The sequence below is a fragment of the Anastrepha ludens genome, chromosome 2, assembly GCF_028408465.1.
Source record: "Anastrepha ludens isolate Willacy chromosome 2, idAnaLude1.1, whole genome shotgun sequence".
Lineage (NCBI taxonomy): Eukaryota > Metazoa > Arthropoda > Insecta > Diptera > Tephritidae > Anastrepha > Anastrepha ludens.
The window spans coordinates 112,345,658-112,370,329 of NC_071498.1; the positions used below are offsets into that span (position 1 = coordinate 112,345,658).

Consider the following 24,672-nt stretch of genomic DNA (forward strand, 5'->3'; position numbering starts at 1 on the left):
GCATTCTTATGTTCAAGGCGTAAGAGAATAAACTCATATCAGTAAGTCTACTGATAGCACCTTTGCTTCTTATTTTTTGGTGGGTGAGGTAGGGTTCAAAATGCATTCGCACTTACGATGACCATCATCTACTGCGTTGAGTGGTGTAGCCATTAAAACAATCCTTCCTCTCCCTCTGGAGATACACCCTTCTGGGGAGACACCCTTCGCGCTAATACTTTCTGCATTACTTCGAGAGGCCCAGGCATCCTTAAAGAGTAATTATATTCACCCACACCTGGGTCCACCGACTTCATGCGTGTCTTTATTGCCAGTTTGCCTATGTGGAGGTTATTCTGTCTGCTCCCATCGGACGCGTCCCCATGTGGCGGATAGGGAAAAGCTCGGTAGATATACAGTGTAAGTGCCAAATAAGATGCCACTCGCAGACTAAACACAGGCAAACACCTGTTTAGATGTGTAGATAGTATTTCTATGATAAAGTTAAGGCAGGTGGGCAAGCAACCTACTTGTCTGAAATTTTCATGCTACTACCCTTGGAACATAGGGTTAGGAGTTAAGTATATATAAATTCCATGCTATATCCTCGTCTTCTTGGGTCTCTATCTGTGTGAATCTTTGCTTTGCTGCACTGTGTCAAGGACTATATTTTTTCTCTAGTACATCCTCGATGTATCTCTGTACTGCGTTCCAGCTGTCCATTTTGCTGAATATGTTGCACAGCGCAATGTCGCCAATCTGCTTCCTCAGAGCAGCTCTTTCCACGACTCATCTGTCATAACTAAACAGGTGTATTGAGCGTCATCGCTCGGCGCTTCACAGGATATGCACTTGGAATCGCTTACCTTGCCCATGCAGTATCACCTTGAATAGATGCGCCTTGCACCCATCATATTTGCAATGTAGTGTCCTGGGTTACGCTCTACAATAGTTTGCAACGACTAATAGGTTTTTTCGCGAGTGCTATTAGGTAGAGCCCAGGTTCAAAACCCCGTGTATGAAGCACAAATTATAAAAAAAAAAAAATTCTAATAGCAGTCGCCACTCGGCAATGGCAATGGCAAACCTCCAAATGTATTTCTGCCAACCATCGGTCGTTCGGGGGTGGCATAAAACTATAGGTTCCTCCATTTGTAGAAATACTAAGGTGCATACCAAAAATAGAAGAAATTTTGTTTTTCCTAGTTCTGCACTCAGATCTTATACAGATTTTTGTAAAACCATTTAAAGTAGTTCAGTGATTAAATTAATGCTTACAGCTTACCATTTTCATGTATCCTGGGCCAGGTAAAGGTAGGTTCGGCTAGTTGCTTTCCCAAAAAGGAAGGAGCCCACTTGGACGAGAATTCTTTGTAATTCATTCATTACATAAGGCAGCGCAAAATTAATCATTTATATTTGAATAACTTTTTTACTAAACAAAACAAAATGATTCTAAATGCCGGAGATCTTTATTTTGAACCTTACGCTAGCCGCTGCTTCTACTCCAACTGTCTAGTTCACAAGCGTCAAATATGATTTGAATCTGAATCCATTTGCCAATATTAGAAATCTTTCGGTAGGGTGATTCATTTTGCCTCACCTCGTAGTACCATTGAAAGAAGGTAAGGCAATAGGGAGAATGAGTTGGGTTCGATATGAGAAACACTTTGTGCTGTTAATAGAACTCCAGCTATCGGTGGTAGTTGACCGTCATTTTATTTCTTAGCAAACTTATTTGATACACAAGTACTTTAAAAACAGAAAAGTTAAGCTATATATTTTATTTTTAAAATTCTTCGCGTATCCGTTTCTCACAAACTCTAGCTACCAAAGCACTACGAATCTAATTCTTTGATTTCTTTTTTCTCAGGCCGATAGCTCTTGCCGCTAGTGCCTTTTAAATTATTAGTATTACTGTTTGTAGTTATATTACTAGCGAATAAATAAATATTTTGTTTTTTTAATACAAACTTTTACAGCAGAACGTTTTGGTTTGCTGAATTTATTTTTTAAATAAATTTTGTATTTAAAGTACTCCAAAAGGAGCCCAAAGTTTTACCTTTTTTTTATTTGTTTTGCCAGTTTTAGTGCTATTTTCATATAATGAAAATAATTCGCTTTCACTATTCCTATTACAATACTAAAAAATTACATATTCTTTGCTTTCCAACGCCATCTTGCAATTCTTTAAATGAAAAGTAGATATCAAAACTCTACTCCTTATGCTCAGCAGAAAATGCTGACCTTCCATATAAAAGATTTCGGAACAAGTGCTTTATATGGAAGAAAATAGTCAACAACGCACGGAAAGAAACTGTCACAAATCAAGACAATTATTAATAATAGGTGCGCAACTAAGTTCCCGCTGTTTGTCAATAGATGCCGCCAGCAGTGTGTGCTAGTCGATTCTAACATAACCTAAACATCATAAATCAAGCTTAAACATATGGTAAACAAACTGCTTCGACACATTAGTGATTTTGTTTTGGTATCATATACTTTTGGTTTTGTGAAAATGTCTGATTTTGTGCTGAATAATCGTCAGTTGCGGGAAGTGTTGATTTTTCTCTTTCTTTCGAAAAAAAACCGAAAAAACGGCGGCTGAAGCGCATCGAGAACTATAAAAAGTTTATGGAAATGCTGCTTTAAATGAAACAACGTGCCGAGATTCGTTCTGTCGCCTCAAAGACGGTGATTTTAATGTTGACGACCGTCGCGTGAAGGAAGGCCAAAAACCTTCGAAGACGCTGAATTGGAGGCATTGCTCAATGATGATCCGTGTCAAACGCAAGAAGAGCTTGCTTCAGTATTAAGAGTTACACGCTAATCCATTTCCTAGCGATTACATGCTTTGGAAATGATTCAGAAACTGGGGACTTGGGTTCCTTATGAGTTAAAACCAAGGGATGCTGAACGTCGTTTTTTCGCCTGTAAACAACTGCTCCAGCGGCAAAAAAGGAAGGGTTTTCTTCATCGCATCCTGACGTATTCATTACAGCAATCCAAAGAAAAGAAAGTCATGGGGACTGCCCGGTCATGCTTCTACGTCGTCGTCTCGCCACGCTGCGAAGGTTATGCCATGTATTTAGTGGAACCAAGTTGGTGTTATTTATTATGAACTGTTAAAACCAAGCGAAACCATCACTGGGGATCGGTATCGACTTAAATTGATGCGATTGAGTCGAGCACTGCGCGGAGAGGCATGAAAAAGTGATTCTACAGCAAGACAACGCTCGGCCTCACGTTGCGAAACCCGCTAAAACCTACCTCGAAACACTGAAATGGGAAATCCTACCCCTCCCTCCGTATTCTCCAGATATTGCGCCGTCCGATTATCATCTGTTCCGATCGATGGCACATGGTCTAGCTGACCTGCAGTTCCATTCATATGAAGGCATCAAAAAATGGCTCAAAAGATGAACAGTTTTACCGCGACGGTATACGAAATCTACCAAAAAGATGAGAAAAAGTTGTAGCCAGCGAAGGCCAATACTTTCAGTGATTGACTTGTAACTATTTTTTTTTAAATAAAGTTGTATTTTCATCAAAAAAACTGCGATAACTTAGTTGCACACCTAATATATTTTAAACGCTCACTTAATTATTTTAAAATTGAATGGGCTATAAAACTGCTTACCCAGAAGTTATATAAATGAATAATAATAAAATAATAAAAATGATAATAATTATTATGAAAAGTATAAAAAAAGTTTGCAAATTTTGATCATAATTTTTTAAGATAATTCTTTGATGTTGATTTATTTAAATTTGCTAAATTTGAGTGAATCTCGCACAAAGCAGTTTGATTTAGAAGGGTTTTGTTATATAATTAATAATTTTTTTATAAAAAACTACCAACAAAAATGTTGCACAACAAATATTGGCTGTATTGTAAAAAGATTAATCGCCCCAACTATGTGAACACAAATATGGTTTTTCTTAGAATTTGAGATGCTCAGAATTGACTTTAGGGTTTTGCTGTAAGATTCTTTGTTTTTATTATTTAGAAAAATCCGAATATGCTAGGAACCAATAGTGCCTATAATAGTTAAAATGATAGTAAAATATAGTTCCAACCGAATTGGTCCGCCCTAATGTACATATGTAAATGTCTTTGCTTAGTACTAAGCGGCAGCCCGCACTTACTATAACTTCTTCATTTGCATGATTATTTGTCGACGCTTCCTTTCATACGTATTTTCGAATTGGCATTTTTTTCGCATACTTTAATAAACTTGAAGCGGAAGTTTTAAAATTTAGCGGATTGCCAAATAGACAAACAGGTGAATGACATACTCGTTTATAGGCAGAGAGTTTTATTGTTGTTATAATATAATGACGAAATTAAATATAAACAAGTAGAGAAGTATCTACCTTCAGTCGATATCGAACTTGGTATGGCTAGTGCGTAAAGGCCACATTTAGAACTTGAGGATATATCAGCCTGCGTACTTCATATCAAACCTAACATAGTCACCAAGTTTGTTTGAAATATCTCAATTATAAATCGGAATGTCTATACAAGTGGAGAAATGGAGGGAGTGATCAAAATTTCTTCGGGTTTCGTCGATATTCAAGCGGAATGTGTAGCTTCGCTTATAGGATTTTCTCTTCTACGAAAAAGTGTTGCGCTTACACGGTGTACTAATTGTTTAATGTTGTACTCAAATCTGTTAAAACGCATGTTTTCGCCTACTCAGAAAAGAATATGGAGGGTATAATACATGAAGTTAATATTAATGTTTTAAGTAGTCAGCTGATTTTCAGGGCAGCCAACTCCTCTGACAAAGCTTCTTAAGGGAGAAAACTCGCCAACTTTGCTTTCGTTAAGTGTGGCATTTTTAGAATTGAATACAGAGTTTGCTCATAATTTTTTTAGCATCGAAGTCGAAAAATGTAGATCGCAATTAAAAGCAATTTTTTCAGAAAAACGAAATCTTCATTACTTTCTGAAAATATTAAAAATAACTAAACGATGAATCTATTAATCAACATTATTACCTTCTCGTTCTTGCCGAAATCCATGAGATAATAAGAAAATAATGTTCAGCATAGTGAAATGCTATGAGTCTTGAGCGATGGATGACAGGTTATCCACCAAGATATTGCTGCCGCTCATTCTGAATTATCTGTCATGCGCGGTTTCTAGTCAAGCAAATCTTCTCAGTTTTATACCATTCGTCTTATTTGCTCTGACTTCCAAATTGGGTCTTCTATCCGTTAACTTGGATGAAATCTATATTAAAAGGCACAAAATTTGACCAGCTGAAATTGTGAAAGAGAAAGTGGCACTAGCTCTGAGGGAAGTGACAGAAAAATACTTCACATACCATAAACCATTATGAAAGTGAATGCTACATGAAATGTACATGAAATTCTTCAAAACCTGTCATCCATCGCTCAAGACTCATAGACACATGAAAAAACTAGTGTTGCGCAAAACTTAGTGCCGCACTCGTTGAGAATTCAACAAAAAACTATGTAAGAGTATTTTGCAATTCATTACATAATTGGTATAAAATTATTGAAGTATTATTCGCATACGGGTGCAAACGCTAAGGGAGACTACCGTGAATAAAAAGCTAATTTCATTTAATAATTCATATTCTTTTATTTTTGCCTTCTTGCTTTTCAACCAATCTATATATAATAACCACAAAATGTATACATTTTATATGAGCCTGAACTTCCGCCCGAATTTGAATTGACTTACTTTAAGCGTTGTCAGACACTCACACAACGGTATTCCTAACAAGACAGCTGCCCAGCTGTAGCGCCTTGATTTATTATTGTCACTTAATTGTTTAGGTTAACTTGAAATGACACCTAACAGAGTCAGTAAAAAAATATTTTTCTTTTATTTATTTTTGTTTTAGTTTTATTTGTTTGCTGCTATTTGTATTCATTCATACTCGCCTACATTTATATACAAGGTGGCGCAAAATTAGTCATCAAATTTCGTTTTAGAATCACTCTTTTACTAAATACCAAAAACAAAAACAAAAAAAAATATTTTGAGTGATGGTAATTTTTACATATTTTGACCTTTGCGCACCCTATTGCTTGTGTGTTTGATTACTGCAGTTGTTTACTTCACAGGTGTCAAATATAATATATAATATGATTGGTGTACGACGTCACCGGCAAGGCCATCTAGGACGCCACCTTGTACTGTTATAATTTTCGATTTTTATTTTTACATTTGTTTTAAATAATTAGAAAAAAAATTAAATAAAATTTAGTAATAAATAAAATAAAATTAAAAAAAACTAAAAAGTAAAATAAATTTCTTTTAATTTGTATTGTATATTTTATCATATTTCTTTAATTTGTAATGTAATATATGTGTTATTGTAATTTCAGATCTTTATTTTTTTTAATTTTTTTCAATAATTAAAAACAAAATTCGAAAATAACTTTTTTTGTTTATTTTTTTTATTTTATTTAGACTTTTTTTAATTTAATTTTTTTTACATTTCTGAAATTTTATTTAATAAATCTTGCCTAAATTTTGCGCCTCTTTGTACCATGATAATTTGCGATTTTAATTTTATTTTTGCTTTTAATAATTTAAAAAAATTAAATAAAATTCAATAAAAAATAAAATAAAAAATTGTAGTTTATGTACAATTTTTCATTTCGTTTTATTTTCTAATCTTACTTTTAAAAAAACCTATAACATTTGTTTTTTTAATTTGATTTACTACTTTTTTTTTTAATCTGTTTTTATAAATGGGGAGAGTAGTTTAACGCCACCTTGTACTATGATAATTATTTTTTTTGTTTTGTTTTTAATAATTAAATAAAATTTAATAAACCATAAAAGAAAAATTTTCAATAAAATTTATACACAATTTTTGTTTAAATTTTTTATTTTAAATGAAATAAAAACGTACATGACTTTCTTTTTTACAATTTTTTATTTTATTTAATTTTTATGTTTAATCTTCTAATAAATCTTTGTAAAAAATGCACTAGTATATTAGAATTCGGACTTTTTTATAATTAAAAAATCATTAAAAAATATGTTTTATTTAATTTTTTTTTATTTTTTGTTAAATGTTGTTTTTAAAAGCAGATCAACAAAATAAGGAAAAAAATTGTATAATGAAAAACATAAAATATACATAAATTACACTTAAAACAAGAATAATTGTAATTTATATTGTATATTTTTTTTGTTTTCACTATAAAATTTTGTACCTTATTTTTTTACCTGGTTTTATAAATCTACCTATAGGGTAATTAACTTAGCGCCACCTGTACTATGATAATTTGCGGTTTTAATTTTTTGTTTTTAATAATTAAATAAAATTTAATAAATAAAAAAATTTACAAAAAATTTAAATACATATTTTTTTTATATATTTTATTTTAAATAAAATAAAAAAGTATATAACCTTTTTTAAATATTTTTATTATATTTTTAATAGCACATTTATTACATAGATTTGTTAAAAAATATTAAAAAAAATAAATAAAGTACAATACAAAATATTAAAAAAAAGTTATATACTTTTTTATTTTATTTAATTTTTTTTCAATCTTTTTTAACAAATCTATGTGAATATATAAAAAATTAAAATATGTATATTTTATTTAATTTTTTTTTTTGTTAACTTTTTTTTCTACATTTTTTTTTGTTTTTAATTAAAAAATTGTTTACCTAATTTTTTTAGTCTGGTTTTATAAATTTACTAATAGGGTGATTAATTTAGCCCCACCTTGTACTTGGATATTTCCGATTTATATTCTTTTGTTGTTTTTTAGCAATTAAAAAATATTGTGTTTGATTAATTTTGCTAACTTGCGATTTGGTTTTTTTTTTAATTTTTTAAAATAACAAAATTTTTTTTTCCAACATTTTAGCGCTCATATTCCGTGAGCTGCTCCTATTTATACATGCATAAGGAATAAAATTATGTTTATATATTGTATATACATTAAATTAAATGCATTTCGAGTATTAGATTTCCCCACTAAATATTTACAAACACACAATAAGCAGCTCGTTGATCAAAAAGATGTGGCATGATAACTGCGGCAACAACCAAAACGAGACTATCTTTTTCTTATAAACATTAACTACATATTTAAAGTAATAAATAAAAAACAATATACATACATATATATAAACAGACATACATACTTACATACGTTTACTTATATGTAGTATATGAAAAATTGAAGTGAACTCATGCCAAATCTCGCTACAAGCAAATAAAACTTAATTCCTTTGGCAAAAGCTGCCGCTTATCTAAAATTAGCACAGCCAATACAATAAACACAAAAATATGTTTTTAATTAAATAGAAAGGTTAATTCAAAAATCTGAGCTAGCTGAGCACAAAGTTTCCTAGAGATACCCAAGTCATTAAATAAGCTTGCATGTTTGATTTACAAGCATTAGCAACAAGTACACACACATCCACATATACATACATGCATACGATGAGAGCCAAACTAAAGTGTACACCCCGAATTGATAAGTTTTGTATTTTTATTTATTTATTTTGTATTTTCTGCTATTTTCTTATAAAACTATTTACTATTTTTAACTATTGGCTATTTATTCATTTATTTATAAAAATATAGTACATACATACTACAACAAGAACCAAATAAATCATAGTTTCGAATTTAGTATAAAACTTTGAAAAGCTCGGAAAATTTTTATCAAACTTTTTACTCAGAATTTCTGAAAGAAATTTGGGTATGCAGTTTTACCGTTGTGTAATAATAAAGCGCAAGTTTCAAGTGCCTCAAAAATCGCGGTGATTTTTCACAATTTTCTCTGCTAACGATATTTGGGTGTCCTCTTTCATATAAAAAAAAATTGCAGTCGGCGTTAAATGCAAAAAATGCACAGGTCCGATGGCGTACAAAAAAAATTCCTAAAAAGCAGTGCTTCTGCATTACATAGAAATTCAGTGATCTATAAAACTTCTTCTTCTTCTTAATTGGCGCGTTAACCGCTTACGCGATTTTGGTCGAGTTTAACAAAGCGCACCAATAGTTTCTTTCTCGTGCCAACCGACGCCAATTGGACACACCAAGTGAAGGCTTCCTCTTCCTCTCTTACCACCAGTTGGTACCGTATCGAATACTTTCAGAGCCGGATTTGTTATATCCATTCGGATGACATGTCTCAGCCAACGTATTTATTTACTGCACTACGTCTATGTCGTTGTAAAGCTCATTGTTTCATAGGCTACGATACTCGCCGTCGCCAACGTCCAAAGGCTCAAAAGTCTTCCGCAAAATCTTTCTCTCGAACACTCCAAGGGACGCCTCATCGAATATAGTCATCGTTCACGCTTCTGCGCCATATGTTAAGACGGGCATGATGAGAGCCTTGTAGACTATTAGTTTTGTTCGTCGAGAGACGACTTTACTACTCAAATTCCAAATATTGATGGGAATTCACCGAATTTTGGTAAATTATATGTAAAGTCCGAAACTTTATATGGTTTTTGTGGCGGTTTGAACTGTATTTTTATGAAAAAATAACTGAAATTACAAAATAAATAAATAAGTAGCCGAAACTTATCAATACCTGTTGTACACTTTATTTTGACGCTGATAGTAAATAAATACTTAATACACATTCCCTGTTTATGTGCTGAATAAATAGAAAAAGAAAACAAAAAAGCGGAAGCAAAAATATTCAAAATTATAATTATTTTCGTGCATATTTTTGGTTTTGTTTTTATTTCTTTTTTTTTTTTTTTTTTTTTTTTTTTTTCGTGCTCAACTATGTGCCCGCAAATAATGTACGTCATTATGCAATTTTAATATGCCGCGCATGAATAGCTAAATGATTTGTTAAAAAGTATTTATATGGAAATAGACGTTTTCTTTTCATATTTTTCTCCATTGCTTTCCATGTCTTTGCAGTTTTTTGATTTGTTTTTTTTTTTTGCCTAGTTTTTTTCGTGCGTTCACTTCGCTCGCTTATCAGCGCTTTCATCGCCGTCGGCATGCGCTTGTGTGGCTCAAATAGAAATGTGCTGCTGCGCCATACGTTTTCATAAACACATTTCCACTGTTGAACATATTAAAAATTATTATTTCTAAATGCCTCCGTTTTGTTTTTTCCTTTTCCGCTTTATTTCTGCTCACTCAGTCATAAATTAAGCAGGGGCATTAAGTTTCGAGTGCGCGTATTTCTAAGTCGTGTTTTTTTTTTGTTTTTGCTTCGCTTGAAATACCATTTATATTTTACTCGTTCGCCGGCTCTAAGGCGCAGTTCCAATTAACTAACAATTAAGTGAGTGAATATGTTATTTATAAACACTTGTTTCCAAGTTATAAAGCTATTAAAGCAAATGTGCTCGTACAAATAAAAATATTACTGAATTGATTGGAAAAGAAAAGAAAAACAACAAAGGCAAGAAAAAAACACCATTTGATTAATCATTGAAATATTTTTAATGAAGGTACAGTTTTGCTAGCTTATAAATATGGACAGTGACTTATTAAATTAAACGGAATGTATATACGTATGTATGTGTGCACGTGTGTACATATATATATTTATTATTCATTAATCATCATTTTTGGTAATGCATAAATATGAAATTGGCAAATAAATTTGAATGGGCGAGCTCAAGTTTGAGATTTGATAAAGATAACTAGTTTTGTGCATAGGGTGTTTGGAAATGGACAAATTTTCGACGAATTCAGCTCTATCTTTCATGCTTTTATGAAGTAACTCGCATTATTAAGCTTTTCCTGATATGCCCGCGCTCTTTAGTTACCCGATTCAATAAACTCATTCATGCAAGTGCTCTACAACTACGAATTTGTTAAGAAGCTCCAGAATAAATAAATCAAATTTGCGATAATTGGGGGAAACATTTAGTATAATGTAACCTGCTTTGAAACCAAAGTTTTAAAGAAGGGAATAGAGGGCTGTATCCCCATCTTAAAACTGAAAATCGCATCATCCGGAGACATATAGTTTTTAAGGGGTTACATGGGTTTCGTCGGGTAAAAACAGGCCTATTTTCAATATTTTTTTTTTCTATGTAAAAAATTATTTATTTAATTCAAACTTTTTTCTGTCTTATAGATACATGTTTAAAGAATAATTTCTGAAATTTTCAAAAAACAAAAAATTAAAACTCCTCCATTGTGGCGTCATATCCGGTGACCCGTCGAAAAAAAGGTGCGTCGCCGTTGTCAGCATAACTCCTGATAGGCTCATCAAAAATGAAAAAACAAAAATTAGTGCTTTAGTTAAGACCATAAACTCGTGCTTGAACGAAGTAAAGAAAAAAAAAGTAAAAATTGAAATTTTGGCAGACAGTTTTGCACAAAAATGAAAATTTCGGTCAAATTTGCTTGACATTTTGTTTTTTTAAATAGTTATAATTGAAAAAAAAAACAAAATCCTTCGTTCACGCACGAGTAAATTGTATTTCGAACACCTGTGTAAAATTTGGGGGGGTAACGTTAATTCATGGAAAAAAGGCACATTTTTATGATTTTTTTTTATGACACAGTTACAATTTATTCGTCAAATCCTTTACTACATAAAACTATAGCATTTGAAGTATATTTTGTGAAATTTTCAACCAAAAATATTTAAAAATACGGCAATGGCAGAAATTATTCGGTCGCATCTCAAAAAAAAGTAGTTTTGCGGTGCCCCTCATAACTCGGTGTTAAATCATCTGAATTCAAAAAACCAAAGTTATTTCGTTAGATAATCGTTTTCTCCGGGTAACGCTGAGGGTTTTTTGAAATTAAAAATTTTTCGATTTTTGGGAACACGTTAAAGTCAAAAACACGATTTTCGCGTAAAAAATCGGTGAATTAGTTACCGTAAAAACAAAAGTATCAACAAATTCGGAAAAAAAACTCTTCGGCGTTACCTTGTAAAACATCTACAGAAAAAGTGTTCAAAATTTCAAAAGGATCCGTGCAGTAGTTTCAAAGTTATGAGGAGCACCGACTTTGAAAACGTAAGTTGTGGGAAAAACGCTTTAAAGTTTTAAATATATTACAAAAAAAATCAGAGTAGGTAGCAACACTTACATGGCTGTATCTTTGTAAGTTTTGCTCCGATTCATCTAAAATTTTCACAGAATATTCTTGAAAGGTTCTTCATTTAAAAAATGAAATTAAAAAAAATGCAAAAAAAAAATTTAAAAACGTTACGCCCCCCCCTTAATCAAGATCGGTTGAATAGTTTTCGAGAACATTTGACAACCGACTTTGAAAACACGGTTTCGAGAAAAACGTGTTTAAAGTTTTGAGTAACAATAAAAGTGGCTTGGAGCGCACACATTCCAAAGGCTGTATCTCCGAATTTATTATTCGGATCGACTTGAAACTTTAGGATAATATTCCTGAGATGTTGTAGAAATTAATAAGCCAAAAAACATTAATCGATTTTTTTAACCAACGAAACCCATGTAACCGTTTAAGTAATTTAATGTTAAGGTTGTGTAATTTAGCGAAAAGTTGGTGTTGCTATACACCTGAAATAAAAACAAAGTTCGTATGCAGAGATGTTCAGAGGAGGCTTGATTGTAAATCTGCAGTATTTTTTGCTGTAATTTAAAATTGTGAAATATTTTTGAAAATATTTTTGAAAATATGAAAAATATTTAAAATAAAAACAGTGCGATTGTCTGGATTATGTTATGCACGTATTTAACTCATCAAAGCTTAAAAAGAATGATATTTAATAGCGCATAAAATAATAAAGTAATAATTAACCAAAAATTACGGTTTATAAGTATATTGTATTGCTTCGATCAGTTTTACAAACGGGTCCTCATGCTTTTTATAAACAGTTTTTCTCCACAATAATTCGATTATCATGTCTGCAAAACCAATAGGGGGTTTTAGTTATCTTCATTAAAGAACTCGTTTCCTTTCAAAAAAATAACCTCCATCAGTCCAACTCCGGCTACGCAATCCACAGTATTTTTGCGTAGAACTCCTTTTCGTGTGGGCGGCCTTCGGCCGAGCTTAAAAAAAATAATATAGCTTAATGAAAATAATTCGAATACAAGTATAAAAATAAGTAAAAACACGCGTGTGAGTGTATATTTAGTGAATTTTAGTGAAGTGTAAAGAAATATATAGTGTAATGTGCCAAACTATAGTGAAGTTCCCGAGGGCACTTTAAAGGCAAATAATTACGAAACTATTACCATATTTCCCGAATAATTGGGAGTTATAAAGATTGTTCCTTAGCACCTCCCTAACATCTCCGCCAAGTTTCATTAATTAAAACATTACAGTTTGCCAAAATTGCCCAATATACATTATTGCGAATCCCAGCCATAATTGGTATTTATTTACAAATCGCGTGATGAGTCTGCAGTTTTACTGTATTGTGGTATTTTTTATGGCATGCAGGTGCGAATGAGCCAAATTTAACTTATTTTGGTCTAATTTGATAATTTCTCTAAAACAGAATATCACTCATATTGGAAGAAAAAAATATAAAGACCGTTTGATAATCTCAGCTCCGAAAGGTTTTTTCTCTGTGCGATAGAGAGGTAAGGACTTTACTACAATATTATTTACGCAGCACTTCGATTTAATTGCTACACAAATGTAATTAATTCTATGGAAGTCGTGAAAAAGATGGCATTGCCAAGTCCTCAACAAATCACCTTCAACTTGCTTATTGAAAATTGAACGTCACTCTGCTTGTCAAAGATATTTCCTTAAGCACTTTGCGTGATCTGTTATAGCCGATTCATGCTTCCTTTTAGTGGTTTGAAGCAGCTACACAATCTAGAAAATGCATTAACGCTACCATTTTCTCACTCTTTCCTTGTAGAGAATCACGGAGAGAAGTGTGTGAGGGTTAACAACTCTCGCTGCGTTTCAGATAAAATGAGAAAATATTAAGTGGTCTTGATGTATACCAGAAGCGAGCACAAGTCGACTGGATTCCATATCGTTCAACTTTCGTTGAATTCCATTAAATGCACTGCACTCATTATGGATTATCGACCATCAAGCAAGATGTACCCCTTTGAATGGCCTTTGACTGAAAGTCTGTAGTGCATAGAAGCAGTTTTTTGCTCCTAATGGAATAAACCCCTTTGGCACAGACTATTTTTCGCACTACTCCTTGAAGTTAATTTCTTCGACGGTGAAGATGAAGTTACCCCCTTGATCAAAAAGTTCCCAGAATATATTCAGAAAATTCAAAATAAAAGTGTATTCGTCGAAAGTGATATTATCGTCTTCAAAGTACTCCCCATCAACTGTAACACACTTATGCCAGCGTTTGATCCAACTCTCGAAACATTTCGAGAACTCTGGAACTCTATAGCCTAGTATAGCCAGGAACTCAATATAACTGATATAGCCATCAGAGCGGTTTTCGTTTTTTAACTCGATCAAAGAGAAAAAATCGCAGACAGCCATATCAGGTGAATTCGATGGCTTTTTGATGGTGTTCGGATCATTCTTGGCGAATGGCGCTGTCCGACGTTGCGTTATTATGGCGGAATTTCCACGAGTTGTTTTCCCACAAATTCTTTCTTTTTTGGCGAATTATTTGACGTAAACTTCTCATTACGCCCAAATAATAGTCTTTGTTAACTGTTTGACCTTCTGGGGAAAATTCGTGGTGTACAATACCGTTTATAATCCATAAATACCGTGAGCATCGCTATCTTTTTTGACTAAAATGGTTTTTCGACGTATTTTTTTTTTTTAGTCTTGTTTCATTTGGCGCTCTCCTTTCACTCGCTTGATGACTAAATTGCGTATTGACTCCTTAAGCCCACGTACCCTCTCCAATAATGATGCCTCCAATTTGATGAATGTTGGATTGGATTCAGCCTTGGAAATCATGTATTTGACCATATCAACGCAACGCCTTTTCTGCATGAAATTCATGTCAGGTTTTCAGCAACACGGCGCAAGCCCAATTCATTAATGTCCTGAACGGATCCATAAACAATTTTCAAGTTCTCTCTGTCAGCTATCTGATGGTTAATTTGTAGTTATTGATCAACTTTCCTTTCACTTTATTGATGTTTTCAACAGTTTTCGATGCCGACGGCTTGCCACTACGCAGGTTCGTCGTCATCCTCGATGGACTCACATTCTCTTTTGAAGCGTTTATGGCTGTTTTCTTTAGAACACCATTACCGAAACAGATTTCCAATTTTCTAAGGTTTTCGCACCATTGAATTCGTTTTGACCCAAGGCAAATCTATTAAAGGTGGTATCGGTAAATCAGCTGATTTGTTTTTTTGTTTCGCCGTGCCCATGCGGCTGTCAGCCGAGAAGGGAACAGGGCGAATTCATTCTTTGTCAATACTTTACTTTGACAATCAGACGTACAAAACATTGTTGTTGGCCTAGTGCCACCACCTTTAATAAACGCGCCTTGATTTCTAACGCTAAATTTAATACAAGCTCGTTGTTGCGGTTTTAAATCCTTTTTTAAAACGGTAAGAAATCGAAAAAATATGCAGAGGTATGTTCATTCAGAGGTAAAGTTACGTCGTAACTTTTACAAATGTCAAGCAATGGCAGTAAGATTTTGTAAGAATGTTAAGCACAGATGTGAAAACCTACATAACATAACAAAAAAACAAAAACAGAACTCGAAGCAGTTGACTAAGAAATACACCCGGAGGTTCGTCATTGCCTGCCGCGGGGCAACCGAGAAACTTTTTCTATCATTTGCTGTTGCACACCCGTACCTTCGAACCAGTCACACACCCACCCACTCATCTGCGACTTGCGCCAAGAGCACTAAAAGTATTCTAAAACAATTTATGAGTTATTATCTGAAAATCTGCGGGTTAGCCAACTGCGCTTAAGTAAGTTGGACATGGCAACTTTATTAAGGGAAAATAGAAAATTCATTTTGAATTAAATGCAGGGATAACAGTTGAACCCACGTAGTATGAAAAAGCGCAACCACTACGTTAATGATTTGTTTCATAAGCTTGATGCGAATTTAGGGCTATATTGCAGAGGAATGGAAATGAGATTCAAATATATGATAAGGTAAATTTATCATTTCTTTAATGAAGATTTTAGGTGATATTAGCGACCGGAAAGTTAAGAACGAAGTAAGCTGTTTTTATTTGCAAGCGTAAACCTGCTATAATACGCAGCCTAGCAATGCAACACCCTATATTTTAATGAAGTGAATAAATTTGTTTGTATACGAATTATACTACAGATATGGTAAACTAATCAATGCCAAAAATTTTATAATCATTGAAAGACTTAATTGGAATATTTTACGCTAAAGAAGGAAGGAAAAAATACTTAAATTTTTTTAATTTAATAACACAAGTAATTAAGTCAAATAATATTTGTACACAGGCTATATACTATAAATACATATGAACAACATAAGTGTATTATTTTTTATTTATAAATCTATTTGTGGAATATTCCGCACCAGTTTTTTCCTTCCTTCTTGAGAGTAAAAGGCAATTAAAAAAAATTGCAATGAATTGCGAAATAAATGTGCTCTCAATGAAAAAGTAGGATCCAGAGAGAGTTGTTATTTCGAGATTATTGAAATGTGCTCTATTTTACAACTGATCACTTTTCAATATTATTTCATTATGCATATACAAGGGATATTGTGACGTAACTATAGAAGTAAAAGTAAATAATAGTTGCGTCAGTTAATAATCAATTTATAAATTAATCATATACTCTATGTCATAACGAACTGTATGATAAATCCACCACGGGATACAAATTAGCTCACCAGAGAACAATAAAGGCAAATGATATTTAGTTTCATTTATTTTTATGATGAAATCATTTATTAAGTCAGCATAAATCCCGATTCCTTTATTCACATAGAGTTCAGTCACACCTGCATTGGCAGTATATTGTAAGTTGTTTAGTTTAGGCTAATTATGTTTTAAGCAAAAATGTGTATCGTTTATAAGGATTGTTTAGCCGACGGAGAGGAAGCGACCATGATAAGTGTTAGGCTCGAGTTAAGGGAGGTAGGAACTGCTTTTTAGGAGTATTTATCGAGTTCAAAGATAGTGGGAAGAAAAACACGTGAAAAAATTGCGTGCTCTTTCTTATTTGCAAATTTGTGTGAACATATTTTAGTTCTTATGTAACTACAGTTTGTCAAGAAAATGTTTTGACATCTTCTAATCTAGCGAAATTCAGACATTTTGCTTAAGAAAATATGTATTTTTTCCTGGTTTTCTTTCAATCTTTATTTTCATTTGACTACTATAAATAATTTATAAGCCAATAGTAGAAAATAAAGTTACTCCATTTAAGAATAACATAAAAATAAAAAGCTAAAGCAATATACAGCTGTTAAGAAAGTATTTTTGCATTTGCAGTTAATACATTTAAGTGATTATGTTTTAAAAAATGAAATGTGAATCAGTACTTTGTATGAGTACTCCGAGCATCTACAAGTATAACATCTTGTTGTCTGCTTCTCATAAAATGAATCAATTTTTGAACATCATACAGGGTTTGAAAAGTAATAAGCTTTCCCGCGCGGAGCGTCTGCCAAGCGATCAACCGAATCGGCTGGTGGGGGAAAATGATCGTTGGACCTTGCCCTTCCACTAGAAACCGGTCCCAGTTCGCTGGCAACAGCGGTGCAGTCAACATCGCTCTGCGCGTGAACGCTGTTTTAAAAGTGTGTTAGGATTTTGCAATGGCGAAAATACAACGATCGTTGGAGCAACGTTACTCGATCAAATTTTGCGCAAAGCTAAACAAAACGAGTACCGAAACCATTGGGCTCCTCAAGGAGGCTTACGGGGACTAATCTCTGTCCAGTGCCCAGGTAAAACGGTGGCACAAGTCGTTCAAGGAAGGCCGGGAGGACGTCGAAGACAATGCGCCGGCGCACACCGCCTTCCTCTGCACCTTTGCATTGGCCAAGATGGGGGTTCCGGTGCTTCCCCACCCTCCCTACAGCCCAGACCTGTCCCCTTCGGACTTCTTCTTGTTCCCGCGCCTGAAAATAAAGCTGAAGGGGAGGCGTTTCGTCTCCATCGAGGCGATCCAAAAAACTATGACAGCCGAATTGAACGCGATTCCGGCGGATGAGTTTAAAAAATGTTTCTTGCAGTGGAAGGATCGCTACCAGCGGTGTATTAACGCTCAAGGGTCCTATTTTAAAGAATATTAGTTGTATAAGCCAAAAGGTTTAATAAAACTGCTTTAAAAAAATAAGGCTCATTACTTTTCAATCAAACCCTGTAGTCCTGTAGTTTCTTGCCCCTTTCCGCTAAAATTACGTTTTTGAGTTCTGCTCGATATCTTGAGTGTTTTTTTGTATTTCTTTTCTTTAAATAGGTTCATAAATTTTCTATAGGATTAATATCCCATCATTCTTGACCAAAACTATTTAATTTAAAATCTCTAGAAAAGAAAAGGGCAGTCCTTTCACTTTCGTTTATTTTCAGTGTTATTAATGACATCGTCGACTGTCCAGATCTACTTGAAAGGATAAGCTTTTAAAGGGTGGTTAAATTTTAAGAGCCGATGTTGAATGTGAACCACACCTAAACGTCAACGACACCGTTGGACTTCTTTCTTTTGGGTTGTTTGAAAGAAAAGGTACACGTTGATAAGCTAGTAATAATTCAAGAGCTAAAGGATGAGATAATTCGGCACATTAACGGCATAAAACCAAAATTATGCCTCAGCGTCATCGAAAATTTGGAATATCGGACGAAGGTGTGCCGCCGAGACCGCGGCGGCCATTTGGCCAATATTTTGTTCCATACGTAATTGAGCCATACCAATATTATCATAATAAAGTGAAATGACAATAATTTCCTAAAAAAAATGTATTTTATTCAAAATCAACACCAGCCCTTGAAACTTAACTACCCTTTAGATAAGGAACTATTTGCATTTGGTAGTCTTTGGATGTGTGCCGCCAAGGCCGTGGCGGCTATTTGGCCAATATTTTATTCCACACGTAATTGAGCCATACCAATAGAATCATAATAATGCGAAATGACAATAATTTTCTACAAAAGTTGTATTTTATTCAAAATCAACACCGGCCCTTGCAACTTAACCCCCCTTTATGTACCAAAACGAAGTCTTCGCAATTGGGAAAACTTTAAAACTAAATAGGCGCGTAATGCAGCTATGGCTTGCGCACTTCGGGGCTTCATTATCCAATTCCAGCCTGCTTGATTTTGCTTTATCTCGATCTAATTTTGTAAAATTTTTAAATTCTTGCTTAATATTTAGTTGCCGAATCTGGCTTGATTTTCTTTGCACTTTTGTCTAGTCTATAACATACTTTGTACTGTAGATTATTTAAGTAAATAAATGAACTAAATATCGGGGCCTTGGGCTAATGTATCCCATACTTTACAGGACTAAAAAACAAAACTTTATGTTTTGGATGGTTGTCCAGGCAGAATTTTACTGAGGTTCGTTGTCACCAATGCAGCCAAATTTGTTTGCACTGTTCGTCAAATGGCATTGTTAAATGTTCAACTATTTTCGTGCATCCATAATATCTTCTATAAACACCAAATCACCCATTCCTTTGCTGGATATGAATCCCCACACCACGACTGAAAGCTTGCCAAATTTCACTGTCGACATAATTTTTCGCCTTTCCAGTGCTTTTAATGGCTGTCTCCACACTCTATTGGGTGCATCGTTGTAATACAGTATGATTTTGTTCTCATCGCAGCATATCACAGTACGAGTATTCCAGTAGCTATCTGGTTGAGCTAGGTAAGTCCTAGCGCAAGATAACCGCTTTTCAATATGCCGTGCAGAGAGCAAAGCTGATCTTTCGACTAACTCGTGAAGTACAATTGTGCTCTTGCAAAACTTGGCGGACTGTTTCATGAGGAACTTCGATCCCGCAATCATCTCTAAGGTCACTAGCAAGATTTCTTGTCGAAATCTGCGGATTTGCGGCTATTTTTCTCAACAAAATACTTTCGGCGCGGTCAAATATTTTCCGTGGCTTTTCATTTGAAGATTTTGGATCCAGCTTTTTTTTTATTTTTTGCTTCATTTATTACTATATAAATAGTTTTTCGGATTAAATAAAACATTTTTGATACCTGTTGCAGACTTTTTCCTATTGTACTTGTATAATTATAAAAAGCCTACTGAGTCGCCTCAATCGAGATCCTTTTTCCAAGTATTTTTGCGTTCCTTATAATTTATGAACGATTTAATATTTTGATCCATTTATGATCATTTTATGACTGACTGATGACTAGAGCGTGTGTAACATTGCATTGAAATAACGGTATATAAAATCATCTTAGCAAATGATGCCGAAAACGGCCAGCAGAGAGAAGCATTTGTTGTTTTTTTTTTTGTATTTGTGATTTTGCTTGCTTTGGTGGATTCAAAAATTGTACCGTAGCGAAGTACAATGAAGAACTATTTAAGTGAGTGAAATAATTTTGCAAGGCTCTCCAAATTCAACAAGAAGCAATGGTTTTAAATAAAAAATTGCGAATGAAATCAAAACAGCCTATTTCATTTCAAATATTTCCATTGAATCTAATAATTTAATAAAGGGTTTTCCAATAACAGGTGTTATTTTGAATAGCCCTGCTATTTCGGTAGATGTCACTTTCGAAGCTGTCATTTTTTGATATCTGACAAGTAGAAACTACGCCATTAATAAAAATGGAACGATACACGCTTAAACAACGCATCGAAGTTATAAAAATTCACTATAAAAATGGCAAAAATTGGGCAGAGAAGGTTCGTATAACTCGAAAATTTTTGGGACAATACAGAAATTGGTGAAAAAATTCGAGCTTTTGGGACAAGTTAGTGATGTGAAGAATGAAACCCGTGCACGTAACTCTAGAACAGCTGAAAATATTGATCTTCTAGCCGAAAGTGTGGAAGCAAATCCAGGTTTGTCCATTCCTCGTCGTTCTTTGGAATTAGGCATTCCATAAACGTCATTACACCGTATTTTGCATAAAGATGTGAGTCTTAAGGCTTATAAAGTCCAGTTAACACAAGAACTCAAGCGCGCCGATCATCAACAATGTCGTGCCATTGCTGATTGGGTCGTTGAAATGCATGAAAATGATACGGATCATCTTGAGTGATGAGGTCCATTTCCACCTCGTTGGCTTCGTCAACAAGCGAAATTGTCGGATCTGGGGCTCAGAAAATCCAAGAGTTATTGTTGAAAAGCCTCTCTATCCTCAACGTGTGACTGTTTGGTGCGGTTTATGGTCCGGCGGAGTCATTGGACCTTATTTTGAAGCTGGAGCAGCAGTTACGGTGAATGGATTGTGCTATCGAGATAAATCGGTGATAAACGATTTTTTTGACCGGAATTGCATGATATTGATCTGGACAACGTTTATTTTCAACAAGACGGCGCTACGTGCCACACAAGCAACGAAACCATTGATCTTTTATGGGAGTAACACCTCTTATTGGAAAACCCATTATAAACTTAAATAATAAATTAAATTTAATTATTAATTGATTATAAAATGAATAAATTTAGTTAAATCTACTTATTTAATAAATTTAAATTAAATATATTGTAAAATTAGAATAAAATAAATCTCAATTTAAAACATAAATAATACGATAACTTACATTAGATAACACATTTTTAATTAATAAATTCAATAAACTGTAATTGCAAATGAGTTGTGTGAGAGAACGAAGGGGAGAGTGTTAAAAAAGTCAGAATTTATAAACACTAATCAAAAATTAGGTTAGATAAACAAGAAATATAACAGAAGAGGCGAAAGAAAGAATAAAGTTGTTTGTAAACATAAAAACCCCAAAAAATAGAAATTACCTCAGCTTGCCGTTATTCAGATCCAAGAAAATAATTCATGGTTGGTGGTAATGGGAGTGGTAGTGGAGCAGTTATGTAGCTCCACAAGCACTTCATATTTTATTAAGATGAGAACCTCAACGTTCAAGGAATCGGACTTATATACACATAATCGACTTTTGTATATCTTTCTAGACACTGCTCCTCAATCTTATGATATCCAAAGAACTTAAATTCACATTACCAAGATTTCTACATATCACTTAGTAATTTTATTCAGCATTCGCAATTTCTAAGAATTTTGAAAAAAAATTAAAAAATCCAAAGCATGTTTATATTTTATCAGCACATACCCAGGAAGTTGGAAATCGTACATTTTCGCCCTTGATTAATAAAGATGTTTTGGAACTTTGTCACGATTTTCTGCACAACTAAATTGAAAATGAAAATAGTGGCAAATGGTGGCTTCAATTTCGCAGAAAATAAAAAATGGCAATGCACTTTCAAAGCAGAGTAAAAAAGAAATACAAACAAAAAATGTTGATAAATATTCATAACAACCAAAATGCATTCATTCCGTTATGCGAATGCAAATATTTTAAGAAAAGTGCTAACATTTACAGATAAGTTAACCCGAATTTAAATTAACAGCAAAAAATTTATTTTTAATAAAAAAAATTCTCTCCCTTCTACGTGTATATTTAGGCGGCGTGTTCGTTGTGATAAAAATACTCATATAGGTATATGTGTACATATTCGTTTAGTAAGGGGAAAAAAATTATGCTTACTGAATTGTTTACGAGTTAAGTGCTCACGTAAATGCATGTAATTAAAGAAATCTAGATACCTCAATCAGCTGTCAATATTTCCATAAATACGCACACATGCATATGTATGTATGCACGTAATTGTATGGTAGGAAATAAGCAAAAAAAAAATTAAATAAGTGCCAGCTCATTGATTCAATTGCCTTGTAAAGTGATTGCATCCAGCCTTTATGAAGGTTACCTAGTAAAAGCAATAAATACCCCTATACACAGACATACAAGTGATTGTGCATTTGCGCATATGTAAATATGGCAAGGTGGCTGCAGGGAATTCAGCTAGATTTAAATTCACCTGAAACACGCTAATTATCGGCCACTTGCCACTAAAGTTTCGACCAATTGATTGTCCTTTAAGTATTGTACCTTGAGTACTTTTGTGACTTTTGACTTTTGGAAAAGTCAGCTTCTCCAGCATATACATACTTTTATAATATAATTACTTTCAAGTTATCTTGTAAGGGTATGAGGCTTAATAGAATAATATTTTTCTTGATCGGGGTGAAAAACGCATAAGCGACTTTGGTTGAGCTTAAGGGGTTAGAAGGCCGAAAAAAGCGAATTTTCCAGAACTTTTTCTGAGAAATTTTTTAAATTTATGAATCTAAAAATTTCTATAAATATTGTGCTACCTTTTAACTGTACTTTTTATTTAGTATTAGTAAAAATATTTATTTGGAAAGGACCTACAGCTGATCTCCGGGAGCTCCTCTCAAAAACGACATTTTGCGGTTACCTCTATATCTCTGAGCTGGATCCTCTGAAATTAAAAAACCAAACCATGATTTCGTTAAAGTAATGTTAAATCTAGTAATTAATCGAAGGAATAAGCAACATAAATATTTTTGACAAAATGGCGGTTTCTCAAAAAAAAAACCGATTTCCTACCAAAATTTCGGCCTTAAATTGCTTATAAAAAAAATATTTATCGGTGAGAAAAAATCTTCGATTAATTACTAAAAATATATTTACGAAGCCCGCGTTAAAATTTGAGACTAATCGATTTAGCCGTTTTCGAGTAATGTTGGTCACCGACTTTTAAAACACCACTTTGAAAAAAAAAAGTTTGAAAAGCACTTTCAAACACTCTTAATCGCCTTTTCAAATTAGCGTGTAACTCCGAAAGTATTCACCGGAATTATATTAAATTTTCTGTGTGTATTCTTAAATATATGTACATTAAAATAAAAAAAAGTCGAGTTTTTTAAAATTCTAACTGTATGTAACGAAGCCAGTCGCCAGTCGCCAAGTAAAGTCAAGGAAGACGGTACCGTGTGCAGCAGTCCAAGCAAGCGGGAAAAGTCTCTGACCGCCATTCACTTCGGAGTGTCCACAACGACTCTTCTGCATACGGTTCAAGTAGCTCATAACTACCGGACTTCACCGAAGCATCCTCTGAGCAACTTCCGAGCATCCGTTTGTCATGAAATTTCTTCACCAATGCAAAGCCAAGTAGAACAAACGCAAGCAAAGTCAAGTAAAGAAAACATAAAGAACTCCCTACTCTAATGACGACCACGACAAACGGTTTTTATATTAGATTAAGTAAAAAGTTATGAGCATTTTTTTTTGCTTTATTTTGATGATAAAATCAACGTAGTCTGGATTATCTGTTCGTTCATCCGCGAGGCATGGCCCAGCCACAAATAGTCGTAGCCACAGATCTGCATCACCCTTAAATCATCTTATATTTAAAGAAGCCCTGCTGATTTCTGCATGATTTTGAAATCAATTAAAATTGAGTTGTTTTTGCTATTTTAGTAGTCATCTAGGGAATTCTCGGCAGGGGCACTGAGCGAAAATTCGTAATTAGTAATCGTTCGTGGCATTCTAAAATATAAATTAAAATCTATTTAGCATCTCGGCAATCAATGATAATTTACAGTAATTAACCATGAATTCATTTCGATAGCATAGCAAAGCGATATGATTGATTAGCTAGTTTTAGAAATCAAAAATATTAAATACCTTTTTATACAGGGTGGTCCATAAGCCACTATTATATTAAAAAAAGCTAAAAAATCTATATTTTTCGGTATATGAATTTAATTATCAGTTTATTTCTTTTTAATAAATTACTAAAGTAAAGCTAAAGTTATACGATTGA

The 24,672-nt window shown here is 33.5% G+C and overlaps 1 long non-coding RNA gene across 1 annotated transcript in view; it reads left to right on the forward strand.

Annotated features, from left to right (window-relative positions):
- LOC128855104 (uncharacterized) overlaps window positions 1–24,672 on the forward strand; it is a 72,157-nt gene that overhangs the window by 18,048 nt on the left and 29,437 nt on the right. The gene's annotated exons all lie outside the window — the stretch shown is intronic.